At 34.0% G+C, this 12,834-nt stretch overlaps 1 long non-coding RNA gene across 1 annotated transcript; it reads left to right on the top strand.

Moving 5' to 3' along the window:
• The first annotated feature begins 6,892 nt into the window (after positions 1–6,892).
• LOC145077177 (uncharacterized) lies at positions 6,893–8,982 on the top strand. Its single transcript, XR_013693004.1, has 3 exons — positions 6,893–7,322; positions 7,761–7,890; positions 8,229–8,982. It is a non-coding gene; the product is annotated as an uncharacterized LOC145077177 (long non-coding RNA).
• The last annotated feature ends 3,852 nt before the right edge of the window (positions 8,983–12,834 follow it).

The raw sequence follows: 12,834 nt of genomic DNA on the forward strand, positions 1-12,834 counted from the left end.
AATGACAAGTGAACAATAAAATTTCTAAAATTCTTACAAAATAACAAGTGTCAAAATGAAAGAGAAGATAACAGTTGACAAAAAAAACTTTCATTTATTAAAGATGATGTATAATATGGGTCCCACTAAATTTTAAGACTTTCATCTTAAAAACAAGGAGCTTAGTTATGGACCATTGGATTTAAGTTGAATGGTGTAGATTGAAAAATAAGAATCCATGTGAACAACATTCCTCCAATCAAAAACATGTATTATAAACAAACAAGTCTCTAAACACAATACATCATTCTTTAAGCTCAAACTAACACACTTTATAGTTTATACACATACGAGCATCTCCAACCCACTCCCTTTCTCCATTTTTTCCTTCATTTCTTTCCACATTCTTCTCGAACACTCCCCCATTTATTCCCTCATTTTGGGGGATATGAATAGTATTACACCAAATATGGTGTTATACTATTCATTTCCCCCAAAATGGGGATGAACTTTGTGTTGTCGTTTTAGTCCATCTGTTTATATATTTATACATTTCTAGTTTATTTTAACCTACAAATTATAATTTAAATATAATATTTAATACTTATAATATTTTGTTATATATTAAACTATATTAATTAATTATAAATATAAAGTCTGGTTTTTATTCTTCAAATTCATATAAAAATTTAAATACATATTGACATTTTAAAAAACGATAACGTATTTTACAAAAACTTATAATTAAAAGTGTGTATGTCTAATATTTATATAAATGTATGTATAATTTCATCCCGTAACTGAGTCATCTAATATTTATATATATGTGCTGGAATGTTTGGATTCGGATTAAAAGAAGTTGGTACTATAACATCTTGTGCGAAAAACATCATTTTTTCCAACACTTCATAAAAAAAATTATGAATTGTTTGCTTCAAGTGTTGAAATCTCTGCTTGATAATCACGTAACGTTGATTATGACCGATCATCATAAAAAACATAGCCATCTTTTCCTCAACCGATACATGTTTGTGGTCCTTTAATGAGTAATTTGCTCTAAAATGAGCACATAGTCGCACAAAAGAGTCACGGGATATGCGTAGTACTTCAACACATTGTAAACGATAACGATGTAACAACTCCAATGTGTATTCATGTCCCGTCATTTCCAAATCATTATCCCGCAATCGTTTCACACCCCTCTTCCAAAAATAACGGATGTACAGGTACATAAGAATTACGAGAAGTAACTTTTGATCGTGATCCATTATGAACCTAAAATCAACAAAATAGAACTTTAAAAAACATTACATTAATCGTATTTCAAGTAGCAAAAAACATTACATAAAGCATATTTGAAGTAGCAAATTAACATTACATTAATCATATGTCAAGTACCAAAAAAACATTAGATAACCACATTCCAAGTAGCAATATAACAAAACATAGTTCCAACAAAAGCAAAAAGACCTAACAAAATAGTTCCAACAAAGGCAAAAAGACCTAACAAATAGTTTCAACACTAGAAAAATCAGCGGACAATCTTTCCATCCTTCAAAACTCCTAAACTTGTACCCGTCATCTCAAGCCATCCTCGTAATATCTCGGGAACATCGGGCAAATGCATCCACATCTCTCTCATGTTCATGGTCCCTCCAAAAATATGATATGCAACAAAGCGTAAAGGATCTGTAGAGCCTAACTGAAGCACCTCTAACTTCTCTAAACATTGAGGGATTGTATACCCTTTAGTCAAACTTTGCTGAGCTTTTTTCATTTCTAATGCTAAATCGTCACAAGTAATAGAAGTTCCATTAGGTGAAGAAGCAGACGGTGAGGCACTAGGAGGTATAAGAGTTGAGGGTTTAGCCCTTTTGTTGGGGTTACCAGATGGTGAAGCAGCATATGGTGAAGCAGAAGAAGGTGAAGCAGCAGAAGGTGGTGGCTCATGGTGGGAAGTGTCATCACCATCATCATCTATTCCTTGAAAAGGGGTGGCGGTAATCTGGAGTCGTGGAACACGACAAGAGGATGCTCCAGGTACCGAAGATGATTAAGTTCAGTAACTCCTAAAATTACCAGTGACACTATTTCCATCAAAAAGACATGCACAAAGATCTACAAAAGGCAGTGGAATTGTTCTCAATAAAGCAACCTTCGAATACCCCTAAACCCAAATGTAACAAAAAATAATATAAGAATATTTGGCAACTTCAAACGTAAATGTTTAATATGTATGTATATATACTAGTTTATAACCCGTGAGAACCACGGTTATAAAATTACTAAACCTTCATATTAAAAAATTAAAATTATTAATCAATTATTTTAAGTAAATTATTACTTAACATATATTTTTTTTAGTTATATAAAATTATAATCGTTAATTTAAATAAATACGTGAAGTTAGATCACCTTATCATCTGTATTAATTTTATTTTATTTTTTAATCTAATGTTATTAATTTAATATAATTAAAGTAAGAAATTTTGAAATTTGAAAATTTAAATGGATAGTTAATAGATTGACAAGTGGCATAATATGTAATATATATTATTAATGACGAGTTCTAATAATATAACACTTGTCAATAGGAGAATCAACATATTCTTTTATTAATATATATATATATATATATATATATATATATACCTTTTTAAAATCATCCCACTCCTCGGCTGTTAAGATAAAAGTGTGTGTTTGAGAGTTGTATATATTACCAGTTTGGTTTTTCAAATACATACATCCTGTGTATTTAGCTTTCAGACTGTCATATGCGTTTTTCATTTGTTTTTGACTCAACTCAAACCCAAATTTCTCCTTAAGAACTCTTCCAAGCCTTATCCATGAGTCTTTCTGCAAACTCAATCCTTTTCTACCGACACTCTCTACTTCTTTAATACAAGTATCCAATAAGCATTTTAAATGTTCATTGGTCCATTGTTGTTTTTCTCCCATTTCTAATAAGCAATATATCATAGACAATAATAATTTTATAAGGTATTGTAGCATTCACAAATTGAGAAATATGATTTCATAAGGTATTGCATATCATACACATTCCAACAAAAAAAATATCGATTTTAAACAATAAAGAGTATTTTCAAAACCAAATAACAATAAACAATCAACAAGTAACATTCAACAACAATTTGAGATAATAAAAAGTACTTTCAACAAAATCAAAAGATTCACATCATTATTTCACATTTTTAACACAACATTCATAGCATTCACAACATTATTTCTACTATTTTCAACCTTTTGGCCTTATGAATTTTTAGATTGAAGTGTGATTTTCCAAAAATAATTTTAATGTCCTTTGTCTATAAACAAGGAATGCAATGTTAATATATTATATTTAAAGACTTGATCTATATCAACTTGTTTATGTATACAATATTATATTCCTTTGTAGGGTCATTTCTAAATTAAAAATATTCCAGTAAATGGTTTGGTGTAAACCTTGTGAATATTTTGATGACCTAAACATAAACAAGAAAAAAAAAAGGCAAGACTTTCTTTCCATTGGTTTAATCTTAATTTTCATAATTATTGATCTTTAGCAAAAGCAAAATAGGTTATAAAGAGTTTTCCCAGCAATAACAGTTAACAAGAAATTAAGCAAGAAACAAGAATTTGAAGCAAGAAACAATTAACAAGAATTTGAAGCAAGAAACAAGATTTTCAGTGCATTAAAGAGTTTTCCCAGCAAGATTAACCGGAAAAAAAACGTAAAGCAAGAAACAAGAATTTGAAGCAAGAAACAATTAACAAGAAATTGAAGCAAGAAACAAGATTTTCAGTGCATTAAAGAGTTCTCCCAGCAAGATTAATGTTCAATTTCATGTTGGAACCGGAAAAAAAAAACGTAAGGCATCTGTGAAACCTGTTTGCTGGCGGCCTTGATCGCGACTGTCGACTAGTCGAGATGTCTCCGGGTCGTTGGACGCCTTGGATCGAAGAGGAGGGCGGCGGCGGGGGTGCTGATCGGAGGTGATGTTCGACCGGATTAAAGATGGAGAAGATTCTGTCGGGTGGAGAAATATAGACTAGGTGGGATGTTTGACGAAGGAGGAGGATAGAAAAGGTCGTGTTCTTTTTTTTTTAGGTTTAAAACTTTAGCAGACTTTAGAAGAGGTTGACCCAAGTCTGTGTGGTGAAGACCTCGCACATACGTTTTTATGTTTGCGCACTTTAGAAAAACAAACACACTGCAAACCTTTAAGTCTGCACGTGGTCTGCGCCGCACACACAAAAGAGCCCACGCAGATCTGTGGAGAAAAAACAAACACCCTCTTAGATCACTCAACCATATCCTCCATCAGTCACTACTATAACTCCGGTCACTTGTCCTCCATGATGCCTCTTTCTCTGAACAGTCTGTGTATAATGCCCTAAACTAACCCGCGACTACTACCCGTACTCATCACTACCAACAAAAATACAAAACACCATGAAGAGGGACAGAGAGGGACGAAGAGCGAAAGATTTTAGGAAATGATGGCAGTGAATGAAGATGGTGAGGCTTCTATAGAAACACTGCCGCCACCAACGTTTTTGAACACCAACAGTTACAGCTGCCATCACTATGTTTCCCCACAGCCTTCACGACGCATACGCATTCACACCGCATCTCCATTCTCCCCTAATTTGGTTTATCCTTCTTCGTTCTCCTGCCGGTGTTCGACGACTTCCGTTTACAGCAACGATGACAATCATCTTCTCACTCGCCAGAATGCCACCATCACTGAGTTTATACTCCATATTTCTCTTCACCACAACAACCATGACATTCAACATCACTCATCGCCATCTATAGAAGCCTCGCCAACTGCTGTTCCTCTCTCTATCGCCCACACAACATGCAAGATTTTATAAGATTTCTTTGTGTTTCAAGCTCTGTATACGTATGTAAAGTTGTTCTTATTTGTTCCTCAGTTAATGACGAAAACACTCATTCTTGCAATTCTTATATTCTTACATTATACTGATTTTTTTTTAAAACCCGATCTGTATGTATGTAAGTGGATTTTTATGTAATATCGGTAATTTTATTATACAGAACACACCCCAGCCAAGGTTAGTGGGTGACTGGGTTCGGCTTAGTGTCTCCGGTGCGTATAGATTGGAAAATTTGTTTCCTTTCTTCTTTTATGTGAGATTGACGATGCAATTCTTGATTCTATGTAGAATTTTCTTGTGATCAATCAATAGAAACGACCATCATATTTGATTTTCAATCTCAATTTTGGTAAGCCACTTGTAGATATTGAAAATGCATAGAACATTTCCTACCTTCTAATGTTGATGGCTCATATGTTCTGTGATTTTGTGTCATAACTGGCTTGGATACATATTTTAATGTTATGAGTAATTTGTCCATTAACACTATTAAACTACTTATGTATCGTGATGTTATAATTACATTTTTCATTTAATTGATTATTTATTTATCCATTTACATGATTACTCAAATATTTACAAGTCCAGATTCGTCAAACAAATTGTTGTAATCAGTTTGACTTTTAGGTTAAACTACTTTAAATTTAATCTTCAATAAAAATGATATGGATTCACTGAATTTTCTTATTCATTTGTTATATAACGTTGAATATGTATGTAACACCTAGAAGATGATTATAGTAGGAATATACGTAAATTTTGTGTTTTTAGATTAGAAGTTATCTCTGAAAATGAACATGTACATACTGTATACTTATATCCGCCGTTGTATACTTAAATTTGCTGTTACTTGCCTGTTTAGTTTAGCTTAAATTGATTTGTACGGTGGTGGTTTTGAAATAATAGCCAATTCATGGAATGATTAATATATTAAAACAATTAAAATTATAAATGACAAATACCATTAAAACACAATAGTTCAAAAAAATTTTCAAAGAAACAAGAATTAGGAGTTAATACGTGACACTTTAATGTTACATTTTAAACGGGCATACAAGGTTGATAAGTTTTAGTAAAATAATGCAAATGTAATTTCACTACTATTATATTTTTTTTGTGGTTGAATGAACAATCACTTCCTAAGGGCACACCCCCCTTATCACAAGATGTTTTTTTATATTACTCTTCCAAGTTTTATTTTTTATGAATTAATAACTAAAATATATACAAATTTTTCTTGATATTATTAGATCTTCTTACAAATAAGTAATTCTAATTTACTTTAGTTTCATAAAAATGTTTTAAGACATATCATGCATTGAGATTAATGATTTTTTTTTTGTAATGTAAAAAAGAGATAAATTTCTATGAAGTTTTGAAAAATCAATTTCCATTAACTTGACCATTTTTAGAAAAATAATGTATTTAATTGATATAAATGTAATTTTTTTTAATTATCCATCAACTCGAGTATAGTGTTCATACAAACCTATGTCTAATATATTGGTTATATAGTTTACTCCTAATTAGAACTTTTCTACTAACTTTAATGGTGCATCACTTTTCATTTTTTTAATGTTAATACGTACCAAAAAAAATCACCTAATACAATTTTTAACTCAAAATAGGCCGGCAATAATTGTCGTTCGAAACTAACTTTTGTATGAAATTATTCATTATCGCCGCATCATATAGATACCTTGAAGATTGTAATGACTTGGTTTGGATGTAGGTGTAAAATCAATAATAAGCAATCACAAAGGCTTTTTGTGATGAAGTCATAAATTCCGTAAGTTCAAAACGATATTGCAAAAGGTAACCAAAAAATACAACAATAAAAGAATGAAGAAATACTTGGTTATACTCGCGAGTCGTTACTTTTTAGCAAATTATTTATTGTAGGGCTGCTATTTGACATAAATAATTTTAGTGGAGTTAGTTAGTTGAAAATTTTAAAATCAAAAGTCGTTTGTTTAGGGTTTTGCTGTCTTACTTAATTGATGGTTTGAATTGGGACTCCTTTTCTATCTATGCATACACAACCCTTCCATCAACGCCCTTCATCATTAACGCTGCTATGACATATCTCTATTTCTCCTTTGCCTCCTTGTATAGACACTTTTCCAGGCTGCATTATTTCTTAATTTTTTTTAATAGAATTAAGGGTATGTTTAGGTTTTCTAATTTGATTATATTTAATTTGGCTTTGAGTGCTTATTTGAGCCCTAAACTGATGTCTTCTTTCTCCAGAAGTTCCCTTTTACGTGATTGATCATGTTTAGATTTTAAAATGAAGAACCGTAATCGACTGATATGTTGATTGTTTGATAGTTTTTGTTCTAATTTTTTGGTTTTGGTGGTTTAACGGAATCAATCCTACAGTATCGGGTGCGCCCATTTCGATTGTCAAAATTGATGCCATGGAAGCCCAAATTAAGGTGATTTTTTCCTATTTTTTTTGCATGATTGATTATTTATGTGCTTGAAATCATTGTCATGTCAAATTATTGTAAAAATGGTAATTTTCTTTTCATGTTAAAGAACAAAAAGTATCAACTAGAAAGTTCGGTGTTGATATTATCATAATAGAAGAGATTTGGCTGTGATTAATCAAAAAGAGGAACTCAACTTTACCCTTGTGTTGTAATCAAGAGAAAATAGGGTTTCTGAAATCTGCTATTGCTTACAAATAGATGCTAAATTAGTTTCTTTATTTTTCTATTTTAACTTCTATATTTATTTTTGATTTTTAAGTTAAAAGGGCATACTACAAAGTTTGGTTTTCATATTGAGAGAAAGACTTTTGTTTCTATTAAACCATAGATGTATGCATTTTACCGAAGTTATACTAATTTATCTGTTGGTTATTCAAATAGATGAAATCTGTGGACAGGGCCATTAATGCTCTGAAGGAAGAAGAACCTGATCTGGTTTTTACATTTGAAGCTGGTTCTGACCAATCTTTGAAATAATATCAAATGATATGGCTAACGCTTGTTGTACATAGTAAGTGTTTGATGAATGCATGACTGTGATTTTGTTTGAAATTGCTAGATTTTGAAATTTTCAATTTTATGATCTACCATCCTTTTATTTTATGGGTTTATGGTGTTCTATTTAACTGTTATACATGTATTTATTTTGAAAATGTTGAATCATCCCAATATAGTGAACCTGATGGATGTGATTCAATAGAAGTTCTTTATGATTGATTGGGTCAATGATAGTTTATTTTAATTACTTATATTTTATAGTTTATTTTAGTTTATTTCATCCATAATTTAGTTAATTTCCATGCATATTTTCATTTTTGTTATTTTATGACAATTTCGGGTATTTTCTAGTTTTGTGAACTTTATTGCAGATTTCATGGAAATTAGTAGAGCGGGAATGTTCGGGACGTGGGGAAAGCGATTGGAATAAGAGGGCGTCAAGGATTTTGGGCTTGATGGGTAGTGGAGATTATGCATGGAGCGGGCTTAATGGTTATTTGAAGGCTTAGAGAAAATGAAGTTTGAATTTGCAAGATGCGGGAGAATATTCAAGCGCGCGTAGATCATAAATCGGGCGAATTCACGAGCTTTGGAGGATTTGGAGAAATCAAATTGGGCTTAAAATGAAGAAAACTTGAAGAAAAATGGGCTAGGAGCTGATTGGACTCAAATTGGACCAAGTGGGCTAAGCTATGGAGGCCCAAACCTCAAAGATGCTACATCCAGGGACCACCCGCGCAGCAGCACGCGGGTCGCGCAACCTCCTGCAGGGGCAATTTCGGAAATCCATTTGGAAGGCTATTTGAGGAAGGTTGGTGCCCATCTTTAGGGGACTCTTGGACATCCGATTTTTGGAGATTCTCTCTGGAGTTTTGAAGACTTTTGAAGGCCAAGAACACTTGAAGAACATCATATTTTTACCTCTTGATTCTTGCTTAATGTTTGGTATAATTTTCTCTAACTTTGTTTCTTTGGGTTTAGCCATGCTTGGCTAAACTAATCTTGGTTGACTTTTGGTTAATCCTTTGAACTTTTGTTGAATGTTGAAGAATCCATGAACATGTTCTTAAATCTTTATGGGAATGTTTTGTGTTTTAACATCTTATCACTACTTGTATGTTTTAGTTCATGAGTTTAAATGTGTTTGTGGTGATTAGTTGGCTAATTTCTTAATTAAGTAAAGGATCCTCAAATTAGCAAGCAACAAATGATTTTTGTGTTGTTTTTGTTTCACACAATTATAAAAACATTTCCTCCAACATGGTGGTGAAAGCATTTGACCCCTCTTGGATTTGGTGACTTTTTGGTTCTTAATGCTAGTTAACTTTCACTAATTACATGATATTTGGAATTAGTGGCTTTGACTAAGGAAATTGTTATGAGCTTCTCTAGTCATTTCAACAATTAAGAAAAGTCTAGGTAATCTCAAGCTCCTTGGATTACTATAGTAAAATTAAGGATTTAAATCAAAGTATTGCACCATTGGATTCTAATGATATGTTCATCAAAAATCAAAGTGAGGAAAGTTTAAGTCAACCATCTCTCCCTTATTGATTTTACACCAAACCCTTATTTTTGTTGAAATTGTCTATTTAAATCATAGTTAATTCTAGTTTGTTTCAAGTTTTTCAAAACACCAAAACCCCCCATTTTATTTTTATTGTTATTTTACAAGTATTCTTACAAAGAAATTTTTCATAGAGTTATAAATTGAACCAATCTTCGTGGATTCGACCCCTTTACCACTATACACTATTTTAGTGTGTATTATTTAGGGTTATTATTTTTGTTGGCCTCGACAACCACCAAATTTTTGGCGCCGTTGCCGGGGATTGGTTTTGATTTAATCAGTTTGTTTCTCTATGCCTACATCTCATTGTGCAGGTACTCTAATCTAAAACCCCGAAATTAAAAAAAAAAGTATGATTTGGAAATGAACAATCCTTGCACCGAAGACCAACTTTCTGAGCTAGCTCAGTTAGTTATGATGATTGAAAGTGACCAAAGTGTGCAACCCACACCTCTTCTTTGCGATTTTTGTGCCCAAAATGGACATCATTCTGACACGTGTCCATATTTACAAGGAGAATGGGAAGAAGTGCAAGATAAGGGATGCTACTACCGGTCAAACCAATGGAGTTATGATCAGCCTCAACATGATCAATGGTGGGACAACAACCAAGTTTGGGGAAATAACCATTACCAAAACCCATACCAAACATGGGGAAGTAGCCAATACCAACCAACTCCACTATTCCAAGAACCCTATCCTTACCCTCCTCAACAAACTGAAACACCAAGCATGTCCTTAGAGGACATTGTGAAAAGCATTGCCAATTCCACCCAAATTTTCCAAGAAACAACTCTAGCTACCCTCAAAAGCTTAGAGCAACAAATAACACAAATTGCTCAATCATTGAGTATAGTGGAAGCTCAACACAAATTACAATCTGAAGAGAGCCCATGTCATAACGCATGTTGCATTCCTTTGAAAGATGAGAAAACTTTTGAGGGCCCAAGAGTGTTATATGAAGAAGAGGAAGAAGAAGTAGAAGTGGAAGAAGTTGTCAAAGAGGAAGAAGAAATTAAGAATGTTGTCAATGAAACTGTAAAGGAAGTAATAAGGGTTAACGAAAGAGAGATTGAGCCACCCACTACCAATGAGAAACTAACTCTAGTGGTAGAACAACCACAAGATCCGGAAACGATAAATCTGTCAGACCCTTCAAAGGATACCTATCACGAGAAAGAAGACGCCCAACCGGTCACCTACTCAACCACCATGTCAAAGAGGGAAGAGTTGGTCACCATACTGAACAAGTACAAGAAAAAATATGGTTGGATGATTGCTATTATCAAAGGTCTAAGTCTGGTATGGTTCTCCCGTAAAAAGAAAGTCAAATACAAGAAAAAAGTCCCAATGGAGGTGTGGAAATTAAAAAATGCAGACACGGGGCAAATTTGCAAGGTTAATGGACATCGACTGAATCCATTCAATGAAGGTTTTGATTCAGATGTCCAAGATGTCATCCATTTGGATGCCCCAAAGTATTAAAGTGAAGTTTGGAGGCGTCTCGCCAAAGACGTTAAAGAATGGCATTTTTGGAAAGCATTGTGCTTTCGTGTTTTTAAATTCGAATAAAGAAGTTTGAAGATGTTTTTGGGATCCTCAAGGAGTTGTCTTTGAAGGAATTAAGTGTTTCCATATGTTTGGGGCCTTCCAATCCAAGAAAATGCAAAGAAACGAAGAAAAATGAAGCAAAAAGGAAGATCGGGATCAGCGGGTTGCGCGACCCGCGTGCTGTTGCGTGGGTGGGTTGCGCGGCCAGGTGTGATGAAGCGACATTGGCCCAAGACTTAACTGCAAGGTTTGCGCGACCCGCGCACTGTGCTGGGCAATTTGGGCTATTTTTGGCTATTATTTGACCAGGTGTTGACCAAAGGTTTTAATGAGTTGACCTTTTGACTTTTCTTGACCAACATTGACCGAAATTAACCCTTTTTGACCCATAGATTAAAATGTTCAGCTTCCCTTCTTCTTCATTTAATCATCTTGACCTCCCACTCCATTCCTCTCATATAACCTTCCAACAACCACCTCGCCGGAAAATTCAAGATTGTCGAAATTCTACCGGTCGTAATTTCACGAAATCACCGCCACAGACATCTCCCGTCATCCAATCCTCCAATTTAGGTCATTTTTGCCCTTACCTTAAGCATTGAGGACAATGCTTGTTCTTAAGCTTGGGGTGGGGCATTTCGTTTTCCTTTTATTTTTTCATGCATTTTTAATTAGGTTGCATAACATTTTAGTTTTAAGCTAATTTTCATTCATTTTTTTAAATCCAAAAAAATTTTATTTTCTTCTTTTCTACTTTTATATTTTTGCATAACTTTTAGCTTAGGGCATTAACATTCATGCATTTTTGTTGTCTGTTTATTCTCACCCCCTGGATGCCATGGAATAGGTTCACAGTTATTGTATCATTATTGGTCCAGGATCTTGTTGTTATCTCACCCATCGAACGGGGACCATTAGCTGCAGTTTGGGATCTCATACTTGGGATCAGATGCTGGTAGCTTAAATGGGTAAGTGATCATGGACAGGTAGTTTTCATGAAGAATTATGCATACAATACTAATGATTGTAGGATATACTATAGCAATGGATGTCTTAGCCTTGCGGTCACTACCGCCGAGAGGATCACACTTGATCATGTTTGAACCGTTAGGATGAAGCACTAGTGCTTGTCCCAGAGTAGAATCCATATCCGGTCTTTTTACATCACCACATCTTTTTGCAATTTTCTTAGGATTTTAGAGAAGTCTTTCAGTCCGCATGTGGACATTTTCATCCAAAAAAAAATCGCAAGTTTGAAGAGGAGCTTACATTATATCTTTTTGCTCCACACGTGTGGTCATTTTCTCGCTTAGACCATTCGGATTATATTACTACCCTTTCGGTTCCACTTACACACTTTTGGAACCAAATTTTGAGTCAAAGGGTTGTTATTACATTACCTTCAAGTATGTTAAAAAAAAAAAAAAAGAGGCAGGCAAATTCCCAGCTGCAGAAATCTGAGAAGGGTGACCAGTTCAATTATTGAACTAAATTTTCTAACATTTTGGTCACCCGGCGTTTGATATTCATTTATTTAGGTATGTTTTATTGTATATAGATCGAGTTGTTTTTCGCAAATTGGTGATGTTAGGGAGACTGTCGAGTTGGATACTACGGGAGGTTTGGGCCAACACCAAGTTAGCCGATTCCTACAACGGTGCCCGAGCGATTAAACCTAGTTACACATGAGAGAAACCGGCAAACGTGAGATCAGAGTGTACATTTAAAGAAGAGCTCCACCCGAGCCCATCCAGCTGCTTTCTCCCTACTATAGATATTCTTCATTGTATGCATGTTCCATTGAGGCTGCGACTGCTCATCCCTCCTTACTCACCT

The sequence above is a fragment of the Lactuca serriola genome, chromosome 9 (genome assembly GCF_051521515.1).
Source record: "Lactuca serriola cultivar US96UC23 chromosome 9, Lser_US96UC23_V15, whole genome shotgun sequence".
In the NCBI taxonomy this organism is placed as follows: Eukaryota; Viridiplantae; Streptophyta; class Magnoliopsida; order Asterales; family Asteraceae; genus Lactuca; species Lactuca serriola.